This window comes from Acinonyx jubatus, chromosome A1 (genome assembly GCF_027475565.1).
Source record: "Acinonyx jubatus isolate Ajub_Pintada_27869175 chromosome A1, VMU_Ajub_asm_v1.0, whole genome shotgun sequence".
Lineage (NCBI taxonomy): Eukaryota > Metazoa > Chordata > Mammalia > Carnivora > Felidae > Acinonyx > Acinonyx jubatus.
This window is the reverse complement of record NC_069380.1, coordinates 126,858,710-126,885,869: the sequence shown is the minus strand read 5'-3', so window position 1 is coordinate 126,885,869 and position 27,160 is coordinate 126,858,710. Positions and strand designations below refer to the sequence as shown.

General features: G+C 40.4%; 1 long non-coding RNA gene across 2 annotated transcripts in view; it reads left to right on the top strand.

Moving 5' to 3' along the window:
* Positions 1-2,039: 2,039 nt before the first annotated feature.
* The window catches only part of LOC128314904 (uncharacterized), a 478,400-nt gene continuing 453,279 nt past the window's right edge, over positions 2,040-27,160 (top strand). Inside the window, exons 1-2 of one of the 2 annotated variants that reach the window (XR_008297222.1) lie at positions 2,040-2,640; positions 10,725-10,803. This is a non-coding gene — a long non-coding RNA (uncharacterized LOC128314904). The remainder of the gene's footprint in view (positions 2,641-10,724; positions 10,804-27,160) is intronic. The other variant, XR_008297284.1, reaches the window with a different exon arrangement.

The following is a 27,160-nucleotide window of genomic DNA, read 5'->3' as shown; positions in this document are numbered from 1 at the left end:
GAAGAGAAGGTTCTTTGCTTTTTGTGGATCACCAAAAAAAAATTTTGAAAATTACTCCTCCATGTGTCTTCTATAAATGTTCATAAAAATACACGTACCTATGTACTTGTATGCGCATAGAACAGCTTTGGAAGTATATTCAAGAAACTGTAACAGTTGTTGAGTGGCTGGGAGATAGAGGTGGGAAGGGTGTTACATTTCATCATATTTTCTAGTGTAACTTTTGAATTCTCTACCATTTGTGGTGGTATCTCTTCACAGATGTTGTTATATTTCCCCCCGAACCTACATAGAATATGAATAAGGTAAAAAATATTGAGGATGGGTAGAGAATGATGTGCTTGCATCCTTCCAGCAAGGCCTTTGAACTATTTAACTGCCTGTGTCTGGAAGCCTCCCAGCCCCAAACACAGATTCATACTGGAGTGGACACACTGACATTAGATTTTCATCATTTTCCAAGTTCGTCCCGCTCCGGCCCTTGATCTCTTCCTTCATTCTCCAGTTGGAGGCCAGAGGGTACCTTGTTTGTGGGGGCTTTACCATTATCTCCGTGAACTCCACTCAACTGAATCTGGTATTGCTGTCCTGATAAAACCCAAGTAGTGGCCCTATAAACCTGCAATGAGTGTAACAGAAGCATGTTTGCAAACACAGCTTTAAGCAAAGTCCCCTATGTTCCTCTTGACAGATTCCTTCCCTGTCTCCTCCTGTATAGAAACTATGGAGCTGCCCACATCTTTCTGTTGGCCAGTCTCCAGGAAAAAAGTTGTCTTTCGAGAAAACACTACGATTTATTGGTCAGCAGGAAGAATGCTACAAGTGTGTTGAACTTTGATTTTAGATGGTAACTGAAAAATGGGTGTGTGCATCTTGCCCTACATTCCCATCGGCCAAGCCTTTGATAAGTAGTAGGGGAAGTGGCTAAGCAGAATGAATTCCGGTCTTGAAGTCCCTTTCTCACCCTGTCCCTTTTGAGAAAAGGCTATGAGACATAGCTAAGGGTAGCAGCTGACCCTGGAAAGCCAGGGTCACCATCAAACATTTGCTAAGAATCTGTCACAAGCACAGGTCTAGGTCAGTACGCACACACTTGTACTGGGAAGGAAGGTCTCCAAAATGAGGACTCTGCCTGGAAAATGCCCTGCCACCAGTTGCTTAAAACGAAACTATAAGGTGAGGAGCATTCTAAATGTTTTCAAGCTGCCAGAACAAGAGGACGTTTCCAAGGGAAGCAGAACTCCATCGACTTTGGACTTGGAGAACACCCAAAAAAGTCCAAGCTCTTGTGCACTCAGCTGGTAACTTTTTTTTAATGCGTTTTTATTTTTGAGAGAGAGTGAGAGAGCACGTACGCACACATGAGAGGGGGAGAGGCACACAGAGAGAGGGAGACACAGAATCTGAAGCAGGCCCCAGGCTCTGAGCTGTCAACACAGAGCATGATGTGGGGCTCGAACTCACGGACCGCGAGATCATGCGCTGAGCCAAAGTTTGTTATAAGTAGGTGTGGAAAAACAAAAAACAAAAACCCTCATTTCAACTTTTTCCTGGAATGGGTTAGGCACCAATTATAAAAGGAAACTTTCTCAATTGAGAAGTATTACACCTGGTTTTTACCTTTACATATACTGTGTTGCTATCTCACTTTGTGTTCTGATAGCAAATGGTGCCAAGCTAAGGAATCGGACAGGGTTAATTTATTGTGTACTTCATACAGCAGCAAAAATGCTTTTCCTTAAAAATCATTTTGCTTCAGTCTGGCTTTTGCTCAGATCTACGTAGTTGCTCACGCCGTTTGATTTCCCACAGCAAGTTATTCTAAGCCCTTACTGTCATTTCTGTTTCCTCTCTTCCTCTGAACCTTCCTCTCTGTTAGCAGGATCCCTGTTTCTCTCCATCATCAACTATCTGTGTGGCTAAGAGCCAGTCACTTGACCCTCAGGGTCTTTTTGTCTTGGGGTGTGTCAGAGGCAGTGTGGAGGTGTCTTAGGGCATTTGAATAAAAAGCAGCAAAAGAGCTTGCCAATGAGAGTAGCCGGCACTGGGGGGTTTTTTCCCCATAAATGAGGAAGGAAAGCTAGTGGTGAACGAGCCCATTCAGTGTTAACATTGTTGCCACATGATCCAGCCAAGGAATATGGTTCTTTCAAAATAGAAACAATTTTTTTTCCCTCCAAGGTACCCTTGGATCCATCGTTTTCTCCCCCCCCTCTTTGTACTGAATTTATTCCAAAATTTCGAATAGCACTAGAGGAGGGCATAAGGTCTTTGTGGCTTTCCAAGAGCTGCTTTTTTTCCTTTTCTTTTTTTCTTTCTTTCTTCTTCTTCTTCTTTTTTTTTTTTTTTTTTTTTTTTTTTTTTTTGAGTGACTTAAGGATTTCTAAGTTACTTTCCAGCTTGGAAAATCATATGACCTGTGAACATGTGCCTTTCCTCAGCTCAAGAAGCCATTTAAAGCAGACTTATCCTTTTTATGCAGGCTATGCTTACTCCTCTTTACAGCCATCTCCTCCATCTGAAATAGCCTTCTTTGACATTTCTCACAAACCATGAGCTTCCTAGCTTCCCTGCCTGAGATGAGTGATTGCTTCAGAACTGGACCACTTCCTGCAGCCTGGAACCCTCCTTATCTTTAAGGTATGGGGCAAAACATGGATGGGAGTAGCCATGGTGGGAGGAGGAGTAGTAATAGTAAAAACAAAAACAACTATTCTGTGATAAGAGCAGCTAACATTTGTTGATATCCTTTTAAGTGCTGAGCATTCTATGTTTTCTTATTCATGATTCACAAGAATCCATGAGGTGGGTATTATTATTATTCAGCTAGTTTTTCAGAAGGGGAGACTGAGGCACAGGGAGGGTTATTAAACTTGATTAAGACGGTGACTTGTGGAGCCAGGCTTCATCTTGAGGCCGTTGGATTTCCATGGCCCATGATTTTACTGCTGTTGATGCATATTTACCTGTGCCTCTTTGAATTGTTTTTTAAGCTGTATCTGCCCCATCTTCCTTGTGAACTCCTGGAGGGCAGGTTCTATCTTCTTTTGTACCCTGTTGCCATGTTTTAACAGTAAAGAAGCATGTAGCTTCTTGCAGCCACGACTCCTTAGGAGAAGAGAATTTTCCCCAATAGCACAATACATGTCACAGGCCTGTGGGGTGATGTCAAAGCTGTTGGGGGTTTTGTTCAAGTTGTTTCTCTTTGTCATTTCTTAGCCATACTTCTGAGTGTTGAAATGGGCTAATAGGGAATCAGAATGCGGAAGTTGTGGACAGCTCGCTTAGAAGTTGTGTTAATAGCTGAGAGAGATTTTAGAGTCATTTCCAACATGACAAGTTTGGTGTCTTAAGACTGAGTTATTTTGGTGCTTTAATTTCAACTTGTTTTAATGGCCTTTGGCCTCCTGCTTAATGTCAATTGAAGCAGCAGATTAATTCCCCATAAACAGTGGCTTGTCATGTCTTGTTGCTTAATTCTGGGTTTCATGAAGAACCAAGAGAGAGATTTATCGATTAAGCAAACTACCGTGTTGTGTCCTCTGAAGTCGGTGGGGTCGGTGTCTTGCTTTAGCAGCTGCAAAACGTTTTATGCAGTCAGGTGATCAACAAATGAATCTTGATGAGGCTGGTGATGATTCTGGAGTGTTAATTTTAGATGTGTTAAAAATCAAAGTCTTGAGCATTGTCCAGTTATTAAGTGATGTTTGGGTTGAATTATGTCAGAAGGAAATAAACAGGAAGGAGCATTTGTATAGTGTAAATCTCTGAGATATTAAAGATAAAAAAATGCCACAGTGTCCACTCCTTGCTTTAAATCAAGACGTGACATGGCATTTGGTTTCTTTTTTGTTTTATTTATTTTTGAGAAAGAGAGTGCAAGCGGGGAGGGGCAGAGAGAGATGGGGGTACAGAGGATCTGAAGCAGGCTCTGTGCTGTTAGCAGTGAGCCTAATGTGGGGCTCGAACCTATGAACCAAGAGACCATGACTTGAGCTGAAGTTGGAGGCTGAACAGACTGAGCCACCTAGGAGCCCCAACACTTGGTTTCTTACTATCTACCTGAGTCAAGAAGCAGCTGTGACTCCTACTGATTTTTCACCTCCAATTCAGAAAAATGTGACCACTTCGGGTTTTACCTTTCTCTTTCTGTCTTCTACCAATTTTGGAAGATGTCTTTCTCTCTATCATCTAAGAAGAAGGCATCCAAAGGGAGGAAAGGATGAGATAATAGAAGTTTGCATGATCACTTCCTCGCTATGGGCACTGGCTCACCACTTTGCTGTTATCCTGACGTTGTGTTGGTGCATGTCTTCTGTTGGATACTGAGTAAGCACCTGAGTGCTGCAATCACACTATCCAGGTTCAAATCCACTGTGTGCCATCAAGCAAGCTTATGTGTGAAATGGGGATAGTAGTACCTACCATAGAAGGCCAACACAAGAATGGATGCACCTGGCCAGTGTCTTAACTCCTAGCACATGGCCCCTGGTATCAGTTATGATCATTTTCTTTCCTTTGAAGTTCTGATTTCTTGGCCTACGGTCTCCTCCCCTTTTACTCTCTTCTACATAATGCGTCTTCAAACAGTGTTGCTTTGATGTTATAATTAGTTGGTGAAGAAAAAATAAATAATCACTGGTGTCCCGTGGCCATGAAATCAAATTCAAATTTCTCATGGTGGTATCCAGGGTTTTCTATAATCTCACCAGAACTCCTGGATCTGACTCATGTTCCATCCTTCAGCTGCTTTGGATGCTTTGAGCTCTAGCCAGTAGGCTGACCAACACCCTGGTGATTGTGATAAAGGTGGTCTCGAGTACATTTTGGGAAATGTTGCTTTTGTGTTAGCATGCTGCATCTACTGTGGGGCTCTGCCTGTTTAAGGTATACATCTTAGTTCTCTAAATGTTATTTGCCTCAAGGGCACGAACTTGGTGTTTGTATCTCTGCAGAAAAGAGTGAACATAGGAGACCTCAGACTGCTACCCTTAAAAAGGACTGATGGCAAGGTTGGCTCTTGGCTGGTATCTAGGGACCTGCTTTTCTGAGTGCTGGTTCACTGTGCTGGTTCACAGCTATGGTTCATTGTGCCTGGAGTTCTGTGCAAAAATACAATTTATGCTTGAACACTGCTTCCCTCTGGGAGTCGGGAATTTTTAATGTGCTAGGGGTGCCTGAGTGGCTCATTCGGTTAAGCGTCCGGCTTCGGCTCAGGTTATGATCTCATGGTTCGTGAGTTTGAACCCTGTGTCGGTCTCTGTGCTGACAGCTTAGAGCCTGGAGCCTGCTTCGGACTCTGTGTCTCTCTCTCTCTCTCTCTGCCCCTCCCCTGTCTCTCTCTTTCTGTCTCTCTCAAAAATAAATGTTAAAAAAAATGATAATGTGCTAGGCAGAGAGTGCCTACATGACCAGTCCTCAGTAAAAACCCCAGGCACTAAGTCTCTAAGGAGCTTCCCTAGGCTGAATCATTGTACACGTGTTGCTGCATTTCTGTTGCTGGAGGATACATTGTATCTGTGACTTCTCATGGGAAGGAGAGAGCATAAGGAAGTCTGTATATGGAGTCCTCCAGGCTTGCCCTAAGTCTTTTCTCCCTATGATAGGCTGTGTATCCTTAGTATATTGCTGTACAAAACCTTAGCTGTAATAACAATAAGCCGAGTTCTGTGAGTTCATGTGGTACATGTCTGAATGTAGGGATAGTCTTGGGTACCCCAACACCACATCCTTTTCCAAAGCAGTTCTTAGAGTAGGTACTCAATAAATACTTTGTGATTAAGTTTCACAAGTCTCTTAACACTGTGGGTGCTTAAAAAATGTAAACTCTTTTCTTTGGACCATTGCTTGTTCAGTTGTATCTGTATTTAAACAGGCCAACATTTTTAATGTATGATAGTTTCAAGGTGTTCTTTCACTGTCTATGAAGAATGCTTCTGGTTTTGCTTACTCATTTTCTTTTTCTTATCTACATTTCAAACAAGGTTGATACTATCAAACCAGTTCTCTTGGGCCGTTGTGATGCAGAATTAAGGGGAAGGATGGAGGGATAGAAGGAGTGAGCTCTGAGGACAAGATCTAGAACAGGTGTTTTGTGGGGAGCATCAGAAGAAGAAAGGGGCATGAAAGAGCTTGTGTGAGGTGAAGTAAGACTGTGAAAAGAAGGGGTCTTCGTGAATCGCTGCTCTGCACCAAGCAACAGTCCCTTCAACAGTGTTTGAGAAAGGGAGAAAGAGAATATGTTGTGTAGAAATTACTTCTGGGTTGCTGAGTTGTTTTTCTTTGATAAAGGCCCATACCTACGACCAAATCATGGTTCAAAGTTTAAGTTTTTCATTGATTTTGCTTGAGGATAGGAGCCATACCATTTGTAGTTCAGAATTTTGAACGTATAAATCCTCAGTAAGTTCTTGATGATACTGAGTGATGGCGTGATTCTCAACCATTGACGGAATACTTTGAACGTGCCAAGCACCAAGTGTGGGGATACAGAGATGAGCAAAAAGAAGTCCTTGCCCATTTCACAGAGGGAGGCTGACTTGCACACACATGTTTCCAATTCCATGTGGGAAATACTGGTGGTAGAATATGGGAGCCCTGGGGAGAGCACCTCTCCAGCTTACCAGAGGGTTGCTCCAAACTAAGCTCCATGATGCATAAGGAAAAGGAAACCTGGTCCATACCTAGTTTAAGTAACAGCTAGAAGAGTTTACAGACAGGGTACATGTTATGTGTGAGGGGGAAGTAGACCTCTAACACAAGGGCATCCGGTTGTGTTTCTGGAGCCTTAGCAAGGTGTCTTTGCAGCAGCATTTTCCAAGGTCTAAGGTTTAGACCAAGTTCAGAAACTTGATTTGGTTTGAGTTTACTGAGAGTGCATCTGCTTCTTAGGTGAGAAGTCACATTAATTAGCTAATGAGACTCATGTGGTCAAGAAGAATAACATATTTCTGGTGACAAAGACAACTGTCCCGGAAACCAAAGTGCTCATCAGCTGGTTCATCCGATTCTATTGATCGACCTTATAGCAAATCCGTCAGTAACCAGGCCTAATGAGCACAGAATTGGGCCTGGAGGAGTCTCTTAAATGACCTGCATGTTTTATGCACTGCCTGTGTTTGCCACTGTGGCCTCACTTTTCTATGATAATGTGAGTGATAACCATTCTGTGTTGAGTCATTTTGTAAGAAGATGTGTTTTCAATTGTACCAGAAGATAAGTTCTGCTTATCTGGCAGCCATTGACTCTCTTTAAGGTGACAAAATATATTTTCATTCTGGTTATTAATTTTTACATAGTTGAAATCATGAACCGTTGGAAGGTAATTGAATATCCATTTTGGGGGTTTTGGAGGAGGAGGGGCATCTCACAGTAGCCTTCATATGTCTGCTGGTGGAGGAGCCCAGCCACCAGTACCACCTTAAACTTCATGGCCTTGAATGTCACTGGTTCACTTCTGTGGTTGTGCTGGTGAAGCATTTATAATTTATTTTTCTCACTAATTATCAATTACAGCTGCTGGTTTTTACCTTTCCTTACTTGCTGCCTACTCGATTTCCATAGAATTAATTAGCATGAATAATTTTTGCAAATATACTGGCACTTACTAGGAAGTACCATCCCTTAGCAAAGCATGCCATACAACAAAATCCTCAATTAATGGACAGCCTATGAGTTTTCATTTAACACCTACCAACTCTTCCTTCACTGAGTCTGACTTGCCTAAGGTCACCCACCTAGTTGGTGGCAGAGTTGCCATAACTTGGGAGCTCATATTATTTTGCATGTATCTTATTATTTTATGTGTAATTGGTGCCAATGGCCCTGAAAGAGAATGTATGTTTATTGAGTGCAGGCCTTTGTGTCAGGGTTTGTTTGTTGTTTGTTTTTTGTACTCCTTATACCTGGCATATTGCCTAGGGGTGAAAGATTTGTTGGATAGGGGCACCTGGGTGGCTCAGTCAGTTAAGCATGCAACTTCGGCTCAGGTCATGATGTCACGGTTCGTGAATTCGAGCCTCGTGTGGAGCTCTGTGCTGACAGCTCAGAGCCTGGAGTCGGCTTCAGATTCTGGGTCTCCCTCTCTCCTTGCTTCTTCCCCGCTCATGCTCTGTCTCTCTCAAAATTAATAAACATTCAAAAAATTAAAAAAAAGATTTGTTGTATAAATGATTAGATGATAACAATAAAAAAGAAAAAAACCAGGTTTTTTCCTTTGTCCTTATGAGATGCTCCTCTCACAATATCACATAAAAAGACTAAAGAGCATATTCATTATTCATTCAGCACCTGTTATGTTTGAGACAATCTGCTGGGTGCTGTATGGACAAAGATCGTAAGGACAAAGCATTGTTCTGAAGATAAGAGGCCATAAGGAAAAATGTGTCAGTGACTCTAGTGCATGGTACAGGTAAAGTGCCATAAAGGAGACCCAAATGCATGACTTTAGCAAATCAGGTACCATCACACCTTATGGGAGAAGCAGAGGAGGCTTCATGGAGGAGGTGACTTCTCCTGAATCTAGTAGCAGCATCTGAGCTTCAGAGAGAAAGATAAGCTCACAGATTGAGATGGTCGGCAAAGGGCACAAAAGGAAAAAGGAAGGTGAATGATTTTTTAGAACTGCAGGAAGTCTCTCTTAGGTGTGGTATGTGAGGCAAAGCGCATGTATGCGAAAGGGAACCGGGCATTGTCCAGGATCAGGGCCTTGCGCTCAGTTTATCAATGTGTATACTCCTTAAATATGAGCGTGACCACACAGGTTATTTGGCAGCAGGAGGTGGGTGGGCTGGTTCTGAGGAATAAGGGAGGTAAGTTGGGAGGGGGTTGCAGTAGTTGAGGAATAAGGTAGGGAGCAGTGAACCACGGGGTGGCCGTGGAGATGAAAAGGAAGGGGCAGCGTGGTAGCCTGAGTGTCTGACATAGAGGATGCATGAGCAAGGACCCATTAACAGCATGTGTTGCCTACTTATCACAACTTGTTAAAGTTGTCTATATAAACATTGATCTCATTTGCCTGTGAGATCCGAGAGGACAGGGCCCATGTAATGTTCATGTACTGAAACAGACATGGCTGATGTGTGGTAAATATTTGCTGGATAAATGAATGGAAGTCGGGAGACGTGGCTTGGTAACAGCAGCTAGGGGTTAGTGGAAATAACATGTTTCTTGGGGTGACATGCTGGAATTTGGGGATGTGGTCCATTTTTTCTGATGGAGTTTCTGGAAATAGATGATAGAACTGGATAGCAGTTACAAGCTGATGCATAAGTGGGGGCAAGATACAAAGAGGAGAGGGTGGTATACTTGATTGTAGAGAAAATAGAGTCACTTCTTTGAAGACGCCAGGTGAGACTGGAGAGAGAGTGCAACATGGTGTCCCTCCGGGGCAACAGGAATGTGGGACAAAGCTTGGACAGAGGGGAGGACTAGGGTGGATGTGTGGGCAGTGTTAGCCAGTGCAAGCAGGAGGGAAGGACAGGTTGCCTCAGGAGAGGCAGTAAAACGAGGAATTCCATGTTCGGCGTCTGGAGTCAGACTGCTTGAATTCAAGTGCTGGCTCTCCTACTGATTCATTATGTGGTTTTAGTGACTTCACTTTCTCTTGCCTCAATTTCCTCTTCTGCAAAGTGAGGATAACATAATACCTGCATAAAAACGTGCACAGCAGTCAGAACAGAGCCTGGCATGTGGGAAGCGCTCCATAAGAATTAATTACTCTTCTTACCAGAACCCGCTCTGGTGACTTTGTATGTGTTAACCCACTTGATCCTTCATCACTAGATGGGGGCTAGTATCCTCATTCCACAAATGAGGAAACTGTGGTGCAGAGAGGTTTCCTACTTTGCTCACGTTCTCAGAGTGAATCACTGTGGTGAAGCTTACTGAAGATAGGTTCTTACCCAATCCACTTGATGCCAGCTCGGGCACCTCTCGTCGAACACACCACCAGAGCCAGGTTGATAGGGTGAGAACACTCACGACTAAGTTAAATTTTATCACTGGGCACTGGGGAAGCAGACCTGGGAGATGGGGCATAATGGGAGGAAAGCGCATGTTGCCAAAATTCACCTGGCAGTCTTATAAAAGAGAGCAGGTGGAAAGACTGGGGTACAAAGGATTCAGACCAGAGATGGCTCAGGGAATGGCCCGGTGTGGCAAATCAGAGTCGAACTGCAATGGAACTGGCTTATTTGTGTCCAATGCAACGAGATGGAGCTGTCTATATTTGCCAGAAACTCCCCGAAGGAGCACGTTTGGGGATGAGTTTGGAGTGCCAACTTGTAAGTTTCGAATGTGGGGCCCTAAGAAATTAGTGATACAGTGAACAGTGATCAGGAAGTTGGGAGGGGAGCCACTTCAGTAACTGCTCCGTTGGAGAAAAGTGTCTTCAGAAGAACCAGCTCAGAATAGCGTCTGAGCATCAAAGTAGGCACTTTGTTATTTTCAGTGGCAGTTGGTTCTGATAAAACACCCTGGGCAGTCTTTACCTCACTGTCAATCCACCTCTGCCTCTCTCCTTTCTGAAAGAAGGAAGTTGAGGCATGGCTCCTTTCTTCCCTGGAGTAGATGTCTTTTGTACACAGTAGCCATGTGATCTCCTTTTAAAAAGGCACTTTACGCCTCACTGTAATTCTCATCCATACTGAGTGCATTGCTTTGCATTTGAGACTTAAGAGAATCAGTTCTGCTGACTTCCTGTTTTCTATTTTGGGCCTCAGCAGAACTTCCCATTCAAGTGGGACCAGGCGGCAAACACAAAGCTGGAATTTTCTGCTGAAGTTGATGTGCCATGGGAATAAAGTAAGTTCATGGGGTGGGGTGTTTGTCTCACCCCACTCTCGAAGTCTCTCCTTCAGCTGCTCTGGTCTTTACACCACAGGGGTGAAATGGGATTGCTGAGAACTTTGGGCTACAGGCCCATCAGAGCCTCAAAACTTGACACTCAGATGGAGCTCTTCACCACATTGGGACATGACAGCAGCTCCTCCCTTTGACAGATCGTAAGGTTACTCTATTTTGGTGTATGTATCTTCTTGAGGTTTTTCTGTCTGAACATTTTACCTGCTAGTGTGAAAGGGTGGGGGAGGCAGATCTCAGAGGTTTAAGTGATTTGTAGTGACTTGGCCAAAATTACTCAGTTAAAAACAACACTGAGACTGAATTCTCAGTCTTCTGTCTTCAGGTCTCTCATGCTTGATTTTTCTCATGGCCACACTGCTTTTTCTGGTGGGGGTTGGGGTGTGCACGGTGCTGACAAAGGAGAGGAAGTGGTGGCTGGCTTGGGAATCCTGAGCAGCTCTCATCCACCACAGAATCGTGTGCCCTGCTTAATGAAATAGAAAATGTTAAGTAGATACATGGCCATGCAATTTTTTACACATAAAGGGCTTGGAGTCTTTTTTGGTGTCACAGATATTAGGGTGATGTGACCAGGGGAGTCCCTGTCTGCTGCAAGGAGTAAAACTACAAAAGTCAAATGTGGGCCCGATGGTGATTCACACCTGTATTCAGGTGACAGGAGTGTCTCTGTTAGTTGTTAAGCTGGTAATAGCCCTCATTTCCCTGCCCTCCACATCTTGGCAAGGCAAAGGGGGGTGGGGAATCAGTTGTGAGTTGGGGTTGATGATTATATTTAGACTTTAACACATAATTAGTTCTGGAGGTAGGAAAATGGGATGGGAATTGGTGGCTACTTAGCAGAAGTGAGAAAGAGAGCTCTGGTTCTTAGGAAGAAACAAGAAATAGGACAGGGGCAGGGAGTAAGGCCTGTGGAAGTCTTGGTTGCCTGTTTTGCCTGGCACATCTGTGGAATGATCCCGCTCATCCCGGGCTCAGAAGGGTCCTTTGATTTTGGAGGAGTCCCCATGACTATCCCCGTAACCAAGTTGTACTGATAGGAGACTGCAAGGGGTCTTCTCTGCCAGGGCCTCAGGCTGCTGGGTGTTTTCTGATGTGGTCCGTGAGCAGTGCTCAAGCTGTACGGTGCCCTCTCCTGAACCAAGCCCCTCCCTTGATCCCCAAGCAGAAGTGCCTGGTGGGTGATGGTGATCTGGACACCCGCCTGGGGCCACTGCCCATGTTGCTATGAGATCCTGATGGTTCTTTTTCTGGACTCACAGATGACAGGGAGTGAATGAGGGAAGTCAAATATTGTGGCAAGGAGGGCCTGGCAAACATGGGCATGGTCAGCAGAAGTTTGTCCCTGGAGTGGAATGCTGACAGAGGATGATGCCGAGATTTGGGAAGGAACCTCAGAAGAGTAGGTCCTCAGGCAAAGGATTAAACAAAGAAAAAACACATCTGGTCTTGAATATGGTTGAGGTGTGGGGTTAGCATTACATGTAACCGTCTGATGGGAATGGGGTGGGATGAGACACAAAGGGCATCTGGAGATAGAGAGTAATGGAGGCGATAAAGAACATAGTCTTGGAATTGACCGGAAGCTCCCTCCCTGACTGCCAGGCACAGTCCTCCACAGAGGGCTCCTACCTCTGCGCGTTGCCCCAAAACAGCCAGGCAATATGTTCTTAAAGAGCCCAAGACAGCTTTTATAAGCTTTTATAAACTCACTTCTGTTTCGAAGGCATGAGGAAATATCACCACTTAAAAGAACCTCAGGGAAATCACTTTTGAAAAGCAAAGAATGATTTTAAGGAGCAGGCACTCAACAATTGCTTTTGAATCTCTGCATTTTAATCCATTTGCTCAGAGTAGGACTGGGCATTTCACCCTTTGCCTGGGAGGGATAGTTTTTCTCTTAAACAGATCTGTGAAGTTCTTAACTGGGCATAGAAATGAATTATTTCCCAGGAGTTTTTACTTTCGATGTTAAAAAGTGGGGCAAAATCATTTCATAGAACAGAACTTAGAGAAGATGAAAAAGTTATTTTCTTTAAAAAACTGTTCTTTTTCTGTTAGGCCTTCTCTAATAGCACCTTTGGAGATAGCTACCAAAGGATAATCCTAACAACAGAGACAACCAGCCTCTATGTCTGGCTTTTGGAAAACGAACATTAATTCTTTTTTCTAAACAGGACATTGTGAGCTCAGTCATGTACACTATGAAAATAATTGGTGTGTGTCAGTACACTTTGTGCCAGATTTCATGCTTGTTGAAAGGTGATTGGATTCAAACCAGCATATTTAAAGGTCAACTGATTGTTCTTAAACAGTGCAGAGTTTTAACTCTTTCATGATCGTGGATTTTAACCACAGTCTCGGAAGAGACTGATACTGTGTTTTAACTCTCTGACCTTTTTGTTCTTAAATTAAAAAAAAAAAAAGTTCTCAGGTCTTTCTTGGGGGTGAAGAGTTTGAGAAATGAGTTGCCTGCTGGTATTTGGAGGTGGGTGGGAAAAGAGACTTAGTTTAGTTTTTTTTTTTTTCCCCTATATTGTCTGCAAGTTTTCACTGTGAGACTGTGTGCTAGTTCCTTAAAAACTCCTGAGTGTCATTTGCCTCATTTGTAGACTCAGGATGACATTACCTTCCTCAGTGTTACTGGCAAAATTAAATGAGTTAATTCATGTACACTGCTTGAAACAATGCCTGGCACAAAACAGATGCTCAAGAAATATTAACTCATTATTATGATTATTCTGTAAATCTAATGTTTTTCGTGAATTGCTACACCATATGCCGATGTTTGACTGATAAGATTTCTTCTTTTTGGAGAAGTTCAAGCCCAGGAATTGAGATTAAAGATGGTTTTCTTCTCATCTCATCACCCCCATATTTTTGCCTAAACTCTAGCTGAGGTGGCCTGGGAGACATCATAAAGGAGACCGAGGTCTTAGCCAGAGAGCTAGGAGACCAAATTGCCAGGGTAGTTCTTGAGGGAAAAGGTGGGGATCCAGACCTGGTGGCAGGATGATTATTTAGCCTCTGAGGAAAAGTCTGGAAGACTAAAGGAGGTAAAAATCATAAAGAGTATAGCTCAGGGATTGTTTTCAGCAAAAGACCAGTAGATGGGAACCCAGAGGAGAGCTGGAGAAATGCCTCCTCTGACCCGTCCTTTATCTTCACTCATTGCCTCTGAAACACTTTGTGCCCCTTCTAGAACCCTCCTTGAGCTCAAGTTCAGTTGTTCTTGAACATTCTCTTTCACAGACATGACCTCCATGAGATTGTTATCATCATCTCTAATTAACGGACTCATTGAAGACCTACAGTTTTCACCATGAACTAATTTAATTTTACCCCATCACACACTTATTCACAAATCTAACTTTTACATTTGAGCTAAAGCAAAAACGTTATTACTACAAAGTGCATGCTATAGTAAATACCAAGTGTTAGAACATTAATGACACTTAGAATTATGTTAAGAATAGTTTCCAGAACATGGTTTTTAAAAATGTTTGGACTGCAACCAACAATAAGAAACAGATTTTTTTAAAAGTTTATTTATATTAAATGAGAGAGACAGCAAGTGTGTGAGTGGGGGAGGGGCAGAGAGGCCTGAGAGAGAGAATACCAAGCAGCCTCTGCACTGTCAATGCACAACCCACACGGGGCTGGATCCTACAAACTGAGAGATCAGGACCTGAGCCAAAATCAACAGTTGGACACTTAACCAGCAGAGTCACCCAGGTGCCCCAATAAGAAACACATTTTTACATCATAGTCTCTATATAATCTGTATAGATATTTGTGTGTGGATATGTGTGTATATTGCTTAAGTAAAAGGTTTTTTTTCTTTTTTTAAAATGTTTATGCACTCTTGAAAGAGAGAGTTACAGAGCATGAGTGCTGGAGGGGCAGAGAGAGGGGGAGACAAAGAATCCAAAGGAGGCTCCAGGCTCTGAGCTGTCCGCACAGAGCCCAACGTGGGGCTCGAACCCACAAACCATGAGATTGTGACCTGAACTGAAGCTGTACCCTTAACTGACTGCACCACCCAGGCGCCCCTAAGCTAAAGGTTGATGAAAAACTACTTAATCTCACTGCACAAGAAGCACTTTGGTAATTCTATCTGATGGAATAAAAGGGTGTTTGTAACCCACTAACCACATAACATGTGGTTGGAAAAGTCCTGATCTAGAGTACCATCCAATGATGGTTGTTTGAGTTCATGTAGATGGTCTATATACCATACATGAAAATGGGTTGTAACCATCTCAGTTAGATATTGAAGAATTTTCTATTTTTTTGACTCAGAAAGGAAGATGTGTATCTCGCTCATGTATGTACATAGGCATATATATATCAATCATAATGTCAGTTTTCCATAAAGTCAATGCTATCATAATAAAAATACCAAATCTTTTTTTTACAAACACAAATATTTTAAAATTTATATGGAAATAAACTTAAAGCTCTAAAGAAAAAGAACAAGGAGTGAAGATTTACTTTCTTAGATGTAAAATACAGTAAGACTAGTGTGGTATTAACAGAAAAATAGCCTACAGTAGCGCTCTTCTAGGTCTTAGTTAGCATTTTCTGTGTATTTGATGTTTTTGATGCTGTTACAAATTATATTATTTTGTAAATTTCAATCGTTGCTAAAAACAGATACACATTTAATTTTTTGGTCCAGCAACCTTGCTAAACTCTCTGATTGATTAAAATACTTTAGCTTCTTTTGAATAACACAATCACAGTACCCAAAAATACTGACATTTTTTTCATTCTCTTCCAGTCCTATTCCCTTTGTTTGGCTTTTCCTTTGTCTTAATACTTTGCATAGTCCTTACAGTAAGTAAATCGTTGAATAGAAATGATGATGGCAAATAGCCTTTTGTGTCTTCCTGATGTCAAAGGAAACGTTTTCACCATTACTGTAGTAAGTGTGAAGTTTACTATGGTGTTTGAAAATTTCTTTTTGTGAATATTCTTTATTAGAAGTTGAATTTTATCAATGGCTTTTTCTGAATCAAGATGATTGAGATGTCTCTTTCACTATACTATTGTGGTTGGCTTTACTGAACTGATTGAATATTAAACCAACCTTGAGTTCCTGGAATAAACTGAACTTAGCTCTCATACATTACATTACTGTTAATATTTGTTTATATATAAATATATATATATTTTGAAGTTTATTTTTTTTTGACAGAGAGAGAGCGAGCGAGCATGAGTGGGGGAGGGGCAGAGAGAGGGAGACACAGAATCCAAAGCAGGCTCCAGGCTCTGAGCTGTCAGCACAGAGCCCAACGCAAGGCTTGAACTCAGGGACAGTGAGATCATGACCTGAGCCGAAGACGGATGCTCAACTGACTGAGCCACCCAGGCACACCTGTTAATATTTTCTTTAAGATTTTTGCATTTATCACATGAGAAAATCTGACCTGAGATTTCATTTTTTTAAGGTAACTTTCTCAGGTTTTGGTATCAAGGTAATGCTAGCCTCATAATATGATTTGAAGGGTAGATAGTGGACATTTGTGCTTTTCTTTCCTTAGTTCTTTCTTAATCAATTTTCAAACTTTCTTGGTTTACCTTATCAAACTTATTTTGACTTTTCAAATAATCATCTGTTGGCTTTGTTGATACTCTGTTGTAGTTTTAAAATTTTCCATTAGTTTCCATTCTTGAGTGTTGCCTTCCTTCTGTTTTCTTTGGTTTTAATTTGCTGTTCTGATATAACTTCTGGAGGTAGAGTCTATGACAATTGATTTTCAGGCTTTTTTTCTCATCCAATATATATATTTAAGACTATACATATTTCTCAAAGATGAGATTTGGTTATATCATGCAAAACTTCCTTCACAGGATTTTAATTTTTACTTAGTTAAAAATGTTTTGGGATTTCTATTGAGAATTCTTCTTTGATCCATGTGTTATTTATACATGCGTCACTTAATTTCCAAACATATGGACATTATTTACCCTATTAATTTCTAGGTTAATTCTACTGTGGTCACTTAAAAAATATATTCTGCTGTCATGAAGGCTGTGTTCTAGATGTGTCCATTAAATAAAGTTTTGAATCCTTTTGTTCATATTGTTTCTGTAATTACTGCTTATTTTTATGTGTATTACATCTCTTACAAGAAAGACATGGTAAAATGTCCCATCGTGATTTGTGGATTTATGTTTTTTCTTTCTAATTCTGTGAATTTTAATGTTAAAGATCTTGAGTCTGTACTCAACATATACTGTTAGAATAGTTTTCTTGCTGGTAAACTCAACCTTTTTTTGTTGTGAAATATTCCTCTTTATTTCACCTAATGCTTTTTGTCTTAAAATCACCTTGTCTGATATGAACATCATGGCCTCATCTGTGTTTGTAGATGATGTTTGCATAATGACTTTTCCCCATCCTTCACTTTTAGTCTTTAGAAATCCTTATATTTGAGGAGTGTGTCTTGTAAGCATGTATATTTTTTATTCAATCCAGCTCAGCAATTTTTGTATTTTAATTGAAATATTTAATCTGTTAATGTCTTACACAATCACTGGTATAGATTTGCATTTAAATGTATCATGTTACTATTCCCTATCTGTCATATTTTTTCTGGTGACTTTTTTTTCCTTCTCACTTTCTTTTGGTTTGGGGTGTAAAAAATTACTCTTACTTTTACTATCATTTACTTTTCCCTGTCTGTTAGCTTGGTAGGTATACATCCTTTTCTATGTTTTTAAGCGGTTAACAGAAATTGTTACATGCATTATTGACTCAGAAAGCCTAAAGTTAAATTAATACTTTGCCATTTCCTGGATGCTTCATAAGAATACATATTTAGCTCCTTTTTTGGTTCTTTTTTCTTAATGTACCTCAGTTATCTAGCTGTGACCTTTTATTTCTGCCTGAAGAGTAACTTTAGTGTTTTCTTTGAGTATATGTCTGCTGCTAAGGAGTCTCTCTCTTTTTGTTTCCTCTGTTTTTGAAAGATATTTTCATTGGGTATAGAAATCTAGGTTGGTAATTATTTTCTTGAAGCATTTTGAAGATACTGCAGATGATTAAAGGAATCCCGTATTTTGATTACTTGACATAAAGATCTTTTTTATGTAGAAACTAAAGGGCAGTCCTGAATTATTGAAACATACTAGGTAGTGTTTTTACAACTCTCAAAAAGAGAGAGGGAGCATGAATCATGTAAACCTAGGTTAAATGAAATATGTAAAAGTATGCAAAGATAACGCAAGAGTGTACAGGTCTATGTCTTGCTCCAAATTGACTTTAACAGTCTCAGACTAGTTTACTCTCTAAAAAACACTTAGAATACTATTTCATATCCATTTTGTTTATAAGGTCAGCTCAAAATATTCTCTAGTAGCTTTCCTCATCATTGACAGCTTCATTTTTCCACGGCTGTTGGTTAGCTGTGTTTCATTGCATATTTTCATTTTTGGATAACAGTTGTTGGAAAAATAACTACATGTGATACGTTTCTCGTGGGCATATTGGGCCTGTAATTGTGTGTTTGACTTACTACTTATTTTTTCACCTAGAATAGTATTAAGCTGCAGTATTCTTTCTTCAGCCTTAATATAGTCCTTGAAATGTGAACTAAACTCTTACCATTGAGATATTTTTTTCCTTTACTAAAATACATTGTGTATAATAAGCAGTTAGGAGTATGAGTTTTATAGTAAAACAAACCTGGATTCAGATAGTAGCTCTGTTAATTACTAGTTGTGCATCCTTGGAAAAAGACTCCAACTCTGCAGCCTTAGTTTTATTATCTGTAAAACGAGATCAGTAATTTCTACCTTACAATGCTATTTTAAGAATAAATGAAATGGAAAATGAGTTACTTATCATGCTCCATATGGCAGCCATTGTTAATAATTTAAAAAATTTGTATAGTATGGTATTGCCTACTAAGTTTCTTCATAGAAGTAAAGATGTTTTATTGGCAGATGATACTTGGTTTGAGAATGGTTCCTTATGAAATAAAATAACTTATCGCTTTATTCTTTGGAGTTTATGAAGATAGATATGTGGTGAGTCTTTGAGCCAAGGGCATATAATAAATTCTGTATTCTTAATTTAACAAGTGTGATGGTTAATTTTATGTATCAGCTTTACCGTATCACGGGGTGCCCAGATGCTTGGTTAAATGTTACTTGTAGATGTGTGTGTGTCAAGGTGTTTCTAGTTAAGACTAGCATGCAACTGGTAGACTTAGTTAAGCAGAGTCCTGCTACCCCTAGCCCACAGTGTGGTTAGGCATTCTCCAGTCTTTTGAGGATTTGAAAAGAACAAAAAATAGAGTAAGGGAGAATTGATTCTCTCTGCCTGACTGCTGAGCTAAAACATGAGCCTTCTACTCTTGACTGGGACTTAAAACCATTAACCCTCCAGTTGTCACAGTTAGGTCACTGGGTCTGCCTGTATATATCTCTATATCTATCTCCAACTGGTACTGTTTCTCTGGAGAATCCTGACTAACACAATAAGCATTTATTGAGTCTTTCACAATGCAGTGTTATAGCCCTCTGACTTCAGCTCTCACAGTGTCAACCAGTGTTGTTTTCTTGGAATATTGAGTGCTGAGTTTTAGTATTTCTGTGCTTTTGGCTGGGATTTTGTATAATGGCCCCATTATAATGCTGAAGTGTGGTGTAGTGTTGTTAAGCACAAGAAGGCTGTAATATGTCTTAAATATGTATGTGTTAGATGAACTTTGTTTAGGCTTGATTTATAGCACTGTTGGCATGGGTTTAATGTTAATCAATTAAACGTATATTAAATAACGTATCTTGAAACAGAAGCACACATAAAACAAGGTTATGTATAGATTGGTTGTTGAAAATGTGATCAGAGGCTCCCAGGAGCCCAGCCCTGTATTCCCCTTAGGAACAGAGGTTCAGTATTGACTAATTTGGTGTTGTCAGTTTTTTACTAGAACACAATTAAGATGGATAGTGAGAATCAACTGTATAAACATTTTATTTAAGCTGAAAAGATGGCTGATGAATATGCATGTCTAGACATTTTTTAAATTATAGTCAACCCTAACAACATGGAACTACTTTTATTTAATTTTGATAGATACTTGGTTTACTTTAGCAGTTATTTACAGGTCAATATGTCAAGTAAGTCAGATGCAGTTGAGTTAGAAGGGGTTCCCAGTATACCATGGAAGGCAAAGAGGTGCAATCAACAGTACTGACATTTGTTTGTACTCCTGGGGCAGATGTAAAATAGAGTCAGAGAGGGTCCAGCCTAGGTACAGAAAACAACCAGGGAATGCCCACAGAGCAGATACCTACAACATGTCTGTGAAGGTTGACGTTATCTTCGAGCTCCAAGGGTTTACAGATGGAAAGTTTCCCAGACACCCAGCATGTGGTGAGGTCCTAACCATGTCTAGATGTAGAGCTAGTCCAGAGACTAAGGGCCATGGCTCAGATTAAGAATTGACCTGCTAAACCACGTATGTGTTGCATGTGCTATGTGGTTAAACTAAATACCGAGGTCTAGGCTTACAAATGAGCTTATGTTCCAGAAATTCCACTTAGGTCTGATTTTTAGAAGTCAGTTTGAGGTAGTTCTGGGATGAGCTCCAAAATGCCTATTTTGTGTTTGAGCATTTTTATAGAAAGGGTTTCATGGATTTCATTTGGTTCTGAAAGGGGTTCATGATTCTAAAATGTCTAAACTTGTATTAAAAGATGATGGAATATAATGAACTGTTTATTACAAGGTACCATGTGAAAAAAAATGACAGCATATATAGTATAATCACAATTTGGATGTCTGTGACCAGAAAGTGTATGTTAACAGAAGTTGTCTCTTGCTAATGGAACTATAGGTATTTCTTTTCCTTATTTAATCTTTTTTCCTTCCAAATTCTCAAAATGATTACCTATTTTTGATAATCAGAAAAAAATGTCAAATAACATTTTGTGCCACTTGAACTATGCTTCATGTAAGGGAAGTCCTGTTCTTTTCTCTTGTTTCCACATTTCAAAAGGTCCCTTAAGTTGTATGAAAGTTAAAATGGCAACTCAGTTCACATTTGCTCATTTACAGTCCCCTTTTCTTCACATGGTTTCATCCCAGGTTAAACCTTTGTGCTCAGGCCCCTTTCCCACTCTTGCCTCCCTCCTCTCCTTCTCCTTTTTGTTCTGGTACCCCTTTCCCTTTTTTAAAAAAGTTAAATTCCATCTACTCTTCTTTAAAAGCATTAGCCTTTTTGTCTTACCTGTTGGGGATATGATGTGTCAGATACTCAGTTTCAGCTATTCACCCCATTGCCCCCTTTTTCCCTTGTTGCTTTGTTCTGGCATTTTATTTTGGAAGATAGAAGAAGCATTTGCAGAATAGCCTCTTAAAAACCTCAGAGCCTTGGTAGTACTTTTGTGTTAATTTTCAATTGTATTCTTTTTGGGATTTCACAAGTGTTTTCCCACACTATGAGCCGCAAGGGTGTATATGTGTGTACAGGTGTGTGACTGTGCACGTATGTGAGAGAGAGAGAGAGAGAGAGAGAGAGAGAGAGTGTGTGTGTGTGTGTGTGTATGTGTGTGTGTGTGTATACATACTCTTTCTGATCAGGAACTGTGTCTTTTCTCCCTGGTGGAAGTGGACCCTGCAGGGATGCTGACTCCCTATTGGCCAGTTTGGGCATAGCTTAGAGACCTAGCAGAGTTGGATACCTGGGACTTACCCTGTATGCACAGAAGGGTGATGCCCTGATCCATCTGGTACGAGCAGGCTGGTGGCCATACTTGAGAGCCTTGACGAAGATGGGGGCAATTTAGGCAGGCTCTGCAGTGGCAACCAGGCTGGTTCTGAGCAACAGAGGATGGCTTGTAATCTGTTCCAAAGGCTGCTAATGAGCAAATAGGTACATACATTACATATGATGGCAGAACTCGATTTATGTATGTGTGGGTTCAGGACTGAATTAAAATGACAACTTGAGAAAGGAGCTAAGGACCAGGTTGGGAGATTCTGAGTCAAAAATCAAGGCTAAGAATTATAGGATGAAAATTTTTTATGTGTAAATTGGAATGGAGAGCAGATACTGGTATTGAAGTAGTGTACTATGTTTATTTCCTTAAATCTGAAGTCTGGCTTTTAAGTTGTTTCCAGGGTAGATCCATCAGCCCTGAGCCTTGAAAATTTTCCTGATAAATCATACCTGTGATAAAAAGAGCCAGGCACGTGTGACCCTGACTTGCAGTCTGCAAACATCCATGGCTGTATTCAAGAGTGTTCAGCTCAGTGTCTCCTCATGGAGAAAAATGTACCTTGGTATGCTTCCTGGAGCTCTTCATTCTTCATTCAAAAGACAGAACAGCAGGGGTGGTGGTGCCTGGGTGGCTCAGTCGGTTGAGTGCTGGACTCTTGATTTCGACTCAGGTCGTGATCTCATTGTTTGTGAGATGGGGCCCCATGTTGGGCTCTGTGCTGGCAACATGGAGCCTGTTTGGGATTCTCTCTCCGTCTCTCTCTGCCTTTCCCCTGTGTGCTCTCACATGCCTCTCTTTATCTCAAAAAAAAAAAAAATATGTGTGTGTGTGTGTGTGTGTGTGTAAAACAGCAAAAGACAGAACTGAGTAGAGAAAGGGATAGTTGGTGAGACAGGCCCTTTACCCTCAAGTTATTTTCTTAAAATCCAAAGTCACATGGGTGAAAATTGGGCTTTATTAAATTTATCTGATGGGAAACAAACATGCAGATGATACAGGATTCCTAAATGTGCCAGAAGAGCAGAGGGAGAGATCCCTGCTGTGCACAATGCTAATGCCACAAGTGTCCCTTGCCATAACTGTCCTTGGAAAATAATGTCAAAGAGTTGATCTAATTTCCCCACTGCCTTAGTCTTCCCTTCATGTGTCCTCTTGGAGTACTTCCTCCCCCTTTCTCCTTCTGATAAGCACATATCCACAAGAAATGTTACCTTTCAGGAATGATCAGTCAAGCACACCTTTGTATGAATATAAGATTTATTTATTTTATTAGAAAATTTTTTTAATGTTTATTTATTTTTGAGACCAAGCATGAACAGGGAAGGGTCAGAGAGAGGGAGACACAAAATCAAAGCAGGCTCCAGGCTCCGAGCTGTCAGCACAGATCCCAGCACAGAGACCAACATGGGGCTCAAACTCACGGACTGTGAGATCATGACCTGAGCTGAAGTTGGACGCTCAACCAACTGAGCCACCCAGGTGCCCCGAGATTTATAAGAATTCATTTAGACGTTTGAATTTGACATTGCATCCTTTATTTTAGAACAAAATGCACGTTTCCTACAAGTAGTCAGGTGACTCATTTTATGCTTCTTTGTGTGTGGAGGACTGGTTTTGGGAGATATCCTGTTTGTAGCCTATGTGTCAAATCCTACCTTTATTAAGAACACAGACTGTGTCTTGTGGTATCGCGAGTCTGGCTTCTCACTTAAAAGCATTCCCCCTTTTTTCTCACCATGATGAATTGTAACTTTAAAGCATAAGTCACTGTATCAACTTTAATGTCAAATAAATTGGAAAGAGAAGGGATAGCTTGTTGAAAAACATGGTGGAAATGATCATGTTCCAGGCTTAGTTTAGTCAAGTTGGTAAACTCTCTAATGGATTCAGACTGTGTTTAGATCATTTTGCTTTGGCGTCCCCATTTCAGTGTGGAGGAGGCTGTTTTGTAACCTGATCTTTTTGCAGAGAGGACTAAATGGCCTGAGGGACAATACAGACCGTTGTGAGGGGGCTGAAATAAAGTCTCAAGGCTGCTATGCTACCACATACCTCAAACAGCAGATGCCACAGAATTGCTTTTTGAAAAGTGTTACCTTTCACATGTTATGCTAAAAATAAATACCTAAGAAGACCTGAAAAACTTGAAAGAAGTAGCGAAGCAGGCTGGGTTATACAAAAGCAATTTGCAAGATTACGGAAGTAATAGAAATTGTATAAAGTAAAACATATTAGTGCTTTAAGTTCCAAAGCAGTTTTTGATAATATAGTCAGAACAGAAATAAAAAGGCATCCAAAAACCGGAGAGTCCCTAGGAGACTGCAAAAAGCTATAGAAAATGCTATAACATTGGTGGATCAGACAGAATGCCTTTATTCCCCTAGACTTCTCATCTCTTTGTTTTCCCTTTTGAAATTCACCTTCAGAAAATCTTACATGGTTTACTTCTACCTGGCCAACTCACACTTGGTCCTTTTTCAACTCTAGTCGTCTGCGTATCTTATAGATGTCCCCTTCAGTTGCTTATTGTATGGCTTGTCACTCTATGCTCTAGACTTATTAAGGTCAAGAAACATGTCTTTGCTATCTTTGGAGTTCCCCCTATTGTTTCAGTACAATTGTGTTCTTCGAGAACTGCATTTGATGAATGTTGCCTAGCTCAGTGGATACTTGCAGAGTTAAAAAAAAAAAAAAAAGTTAAAGGAAAGATATTCAACTTTGCTATTATTAATATTTATGTGCCATATTCTGGAAAATCTGTAGAAGATCAGATAAGATAAAAGCTGGAGGAACAAGATGTAGGTATAATAGTGAGAATGCAAAAGACTTTTAATAATGTCTTGACATAAATAATAAAGGTGGTAAGAGTAATAATGATACAGCTTGACATTTCTGTAGCATTTATCTGAAAGCACTTGCACATCATAAAGAACAGAGGGATAAAGGAATAGAAATAAATGTAAGGAATACTAAGGAAATGCCAAGATAAAAAAGCAAAATGACAAAAGAAAGGTGAAGAAAATAAAGCCAAAAATAAGGAAATGGTAGGACGATTTACTAACAACTTGGAACAGTTGTTAGCTAAATCACACAGTAGGCAGAGTGTCAAATAAATATTTACGACAGTGGTGGTTTTTATAACAGGTTGAGTCTGCTGTGTATAGATAAAGCATGTTTTCCCTTGTTTTCTACCAGGTAGTGGCTGAGGGAGAGTCCTGCATTCTCTAGCTTGCTCTTTCTCCATTTGTTGTTCACTAGGATTTGTACTGATACAGTACAGTTAAATGTATTCCAGCCACTCTCCCTGTCTCCTCATGAAGACACAGAAATGTGAGGGATACTCACCTGTAGTAGATGATTTCTGTGATTTCACAGAAGCTCAGTTAGGCTTGCTGCAGAGACCATGGTCGATTTTCATTGCTGTTGGAGGATTCTGAACATTACCTAACCTTAGGAAGCAGGTGTCAAATTATTGTCAATAATCCTGACTATATAGTAAGTAATTATAAAGAAGTTCCAAAATGACGAGTGACATTGAATATCCTTTCATGCGTCTATTGGCCATCTGTATGTCTTGTTTGGAAAAATGTGTATTCATGTCCTCTGCCCATTTACAAATTGGATTATTTGTTTGGCATTGTGTAAATTATTTATATATTTCGGTTAAGCTCTTATCAAATATATCATTTGCAAATACCTTCTCCCATTCAGTAAGTTGTCTTTTTAATTTTTTTAATGTTTGTGTATTTTTGAGAAAGAGAGAGAGTCAGAGTGCGAGCAGGGGAGGGGCAGAGAGAGAGGGAGACACAGAATCTGAAGCAGGCTCCAGGCCCTGAGCTGTCAGCACAGAGCCTGACTCGAACTCATGAACCGTGAGATCATGACCTGAGCCAAAGTCAGACGCTCAACCAACTGAGCCACCGTGTGTCCCCAGTAAGTTGTCTTTTTCTTTTGTTGATGGCTTCATTCTTTGTGCAAAAGTTTTTATTTTGGGGCAGTACCAATAGTTTAATTTTGTTTCCCTTACCGAAGACCTATCTAGAAAAATGTTACCATGGTCAATGTCAGAGAAGTTCCTGCCTATGTTTTCTTCTAGGAATTTTAGGGTTTCATGTTTCACATTTAAGTCTTTAATCGATTTTGAGTGTATTTTTGTGTATGATGTAAGAGAGTAATATTGTTGCATATTGCATATTGTTGCAATATTGCATAATTGCATAAAATTGTGGCATATTGGATAATTGCATATTGCATAATATTGCATGTTGTTGTCCAGTTTTCCCAACACTCTTTGTTGAAGAGATTATTTTTTTCCCATTGGATATTTTTGCAACAGGGGAGGTAGGTGGAGGATTGGTAAAATAGGTGAAGGGGATTAAAATTACACTTATCCTGATGAGCACTGAGTAATGTGAAGTATTATTGAATCCTATTGTATACCTGAAACTAATAAGACATTGTATGTTACTTATACTTGAATTAAAAAAAAATTCCAAGAAAAGACATCCCAAGTATGTTCTAGAACTGAGCAGTTCTAGACTTGGAAAAATATAGATAAAAAAAGTTCTGTCTGTCACATGTCAGAGGCCACAAAAGGTCCTAAAATGACCTTTATTACGGCTTTGGAGGGATGTGCTGCATATTTTAAACAAGGTGATATTTAAACAAGGTGATATTTAAACAAAGTGACCCCTAACAGCTTTCCGGAGGTGGGAAGCTTCTCCTAATTTCTGTCTGTTTTGTTCAGAAACCATATTCAGTTTAGTTGAAGGGCAGATGACCCACACCAAGATACCTGAATTAGTAAATTTTGGAAAGCTGATCAAAAGAAAGATACAAATCACGGTCATGGTAAATGACCTCAAAATAAGAAGAGTGATGCTCCTGAATTAAAATTGCTTCCTGTTGATAGTAGTAGCATGGAAGACTTTCATTTTAATTGCCTCCTTTGCTGCTGGAATTGTGAATCAACTTTTTTCAAGGTTCAGAGATCAAAACTCCTCGTTTGGTGATAATTTTACTTTTACACCTCAGGTTTTCAAACAGAGCAGAGAACCCTTTCGTTTGGCACGGTGCAGACCCGGGAGCTGGTCCTACCTCAGGCCCTTTGTACCTGTAGTCACTGGTCAAATAATTTCATCTCCTTTATTCTCCATTGCCTCAGCTGTAACAGGGGATGATTACATGGGTCCTGGTTTGTCATAATCATAATCATGTGTCTTTGGCACATGTTATCTTTGGGTCTCTCATCAACTCTGAAAGGAAGGAAAAGTTACCAATCATATTTTATAGTTGAGAAGGCTAGACTCAGAGCCTTTCAGTAAACTGACTGAGGTTACACAGCCAAAAAGTGGCAATGCCAGCATATAAACCCTCATAAATATGTTAACAAAACCCCCTATCAGCCTTCCATGAGATTTTGGGTTTCATTTAAAATGGTATTTGTGGCGGCATCTGGGTGGCTCGGGGAGTTGAGTGTCCGGCTCTTAATTTCAGCTCTGGTCATGATCTCACCATTGTGAGATGCAGCCTTGCATTGGGCTATGTGCTGGACATGGAGCCT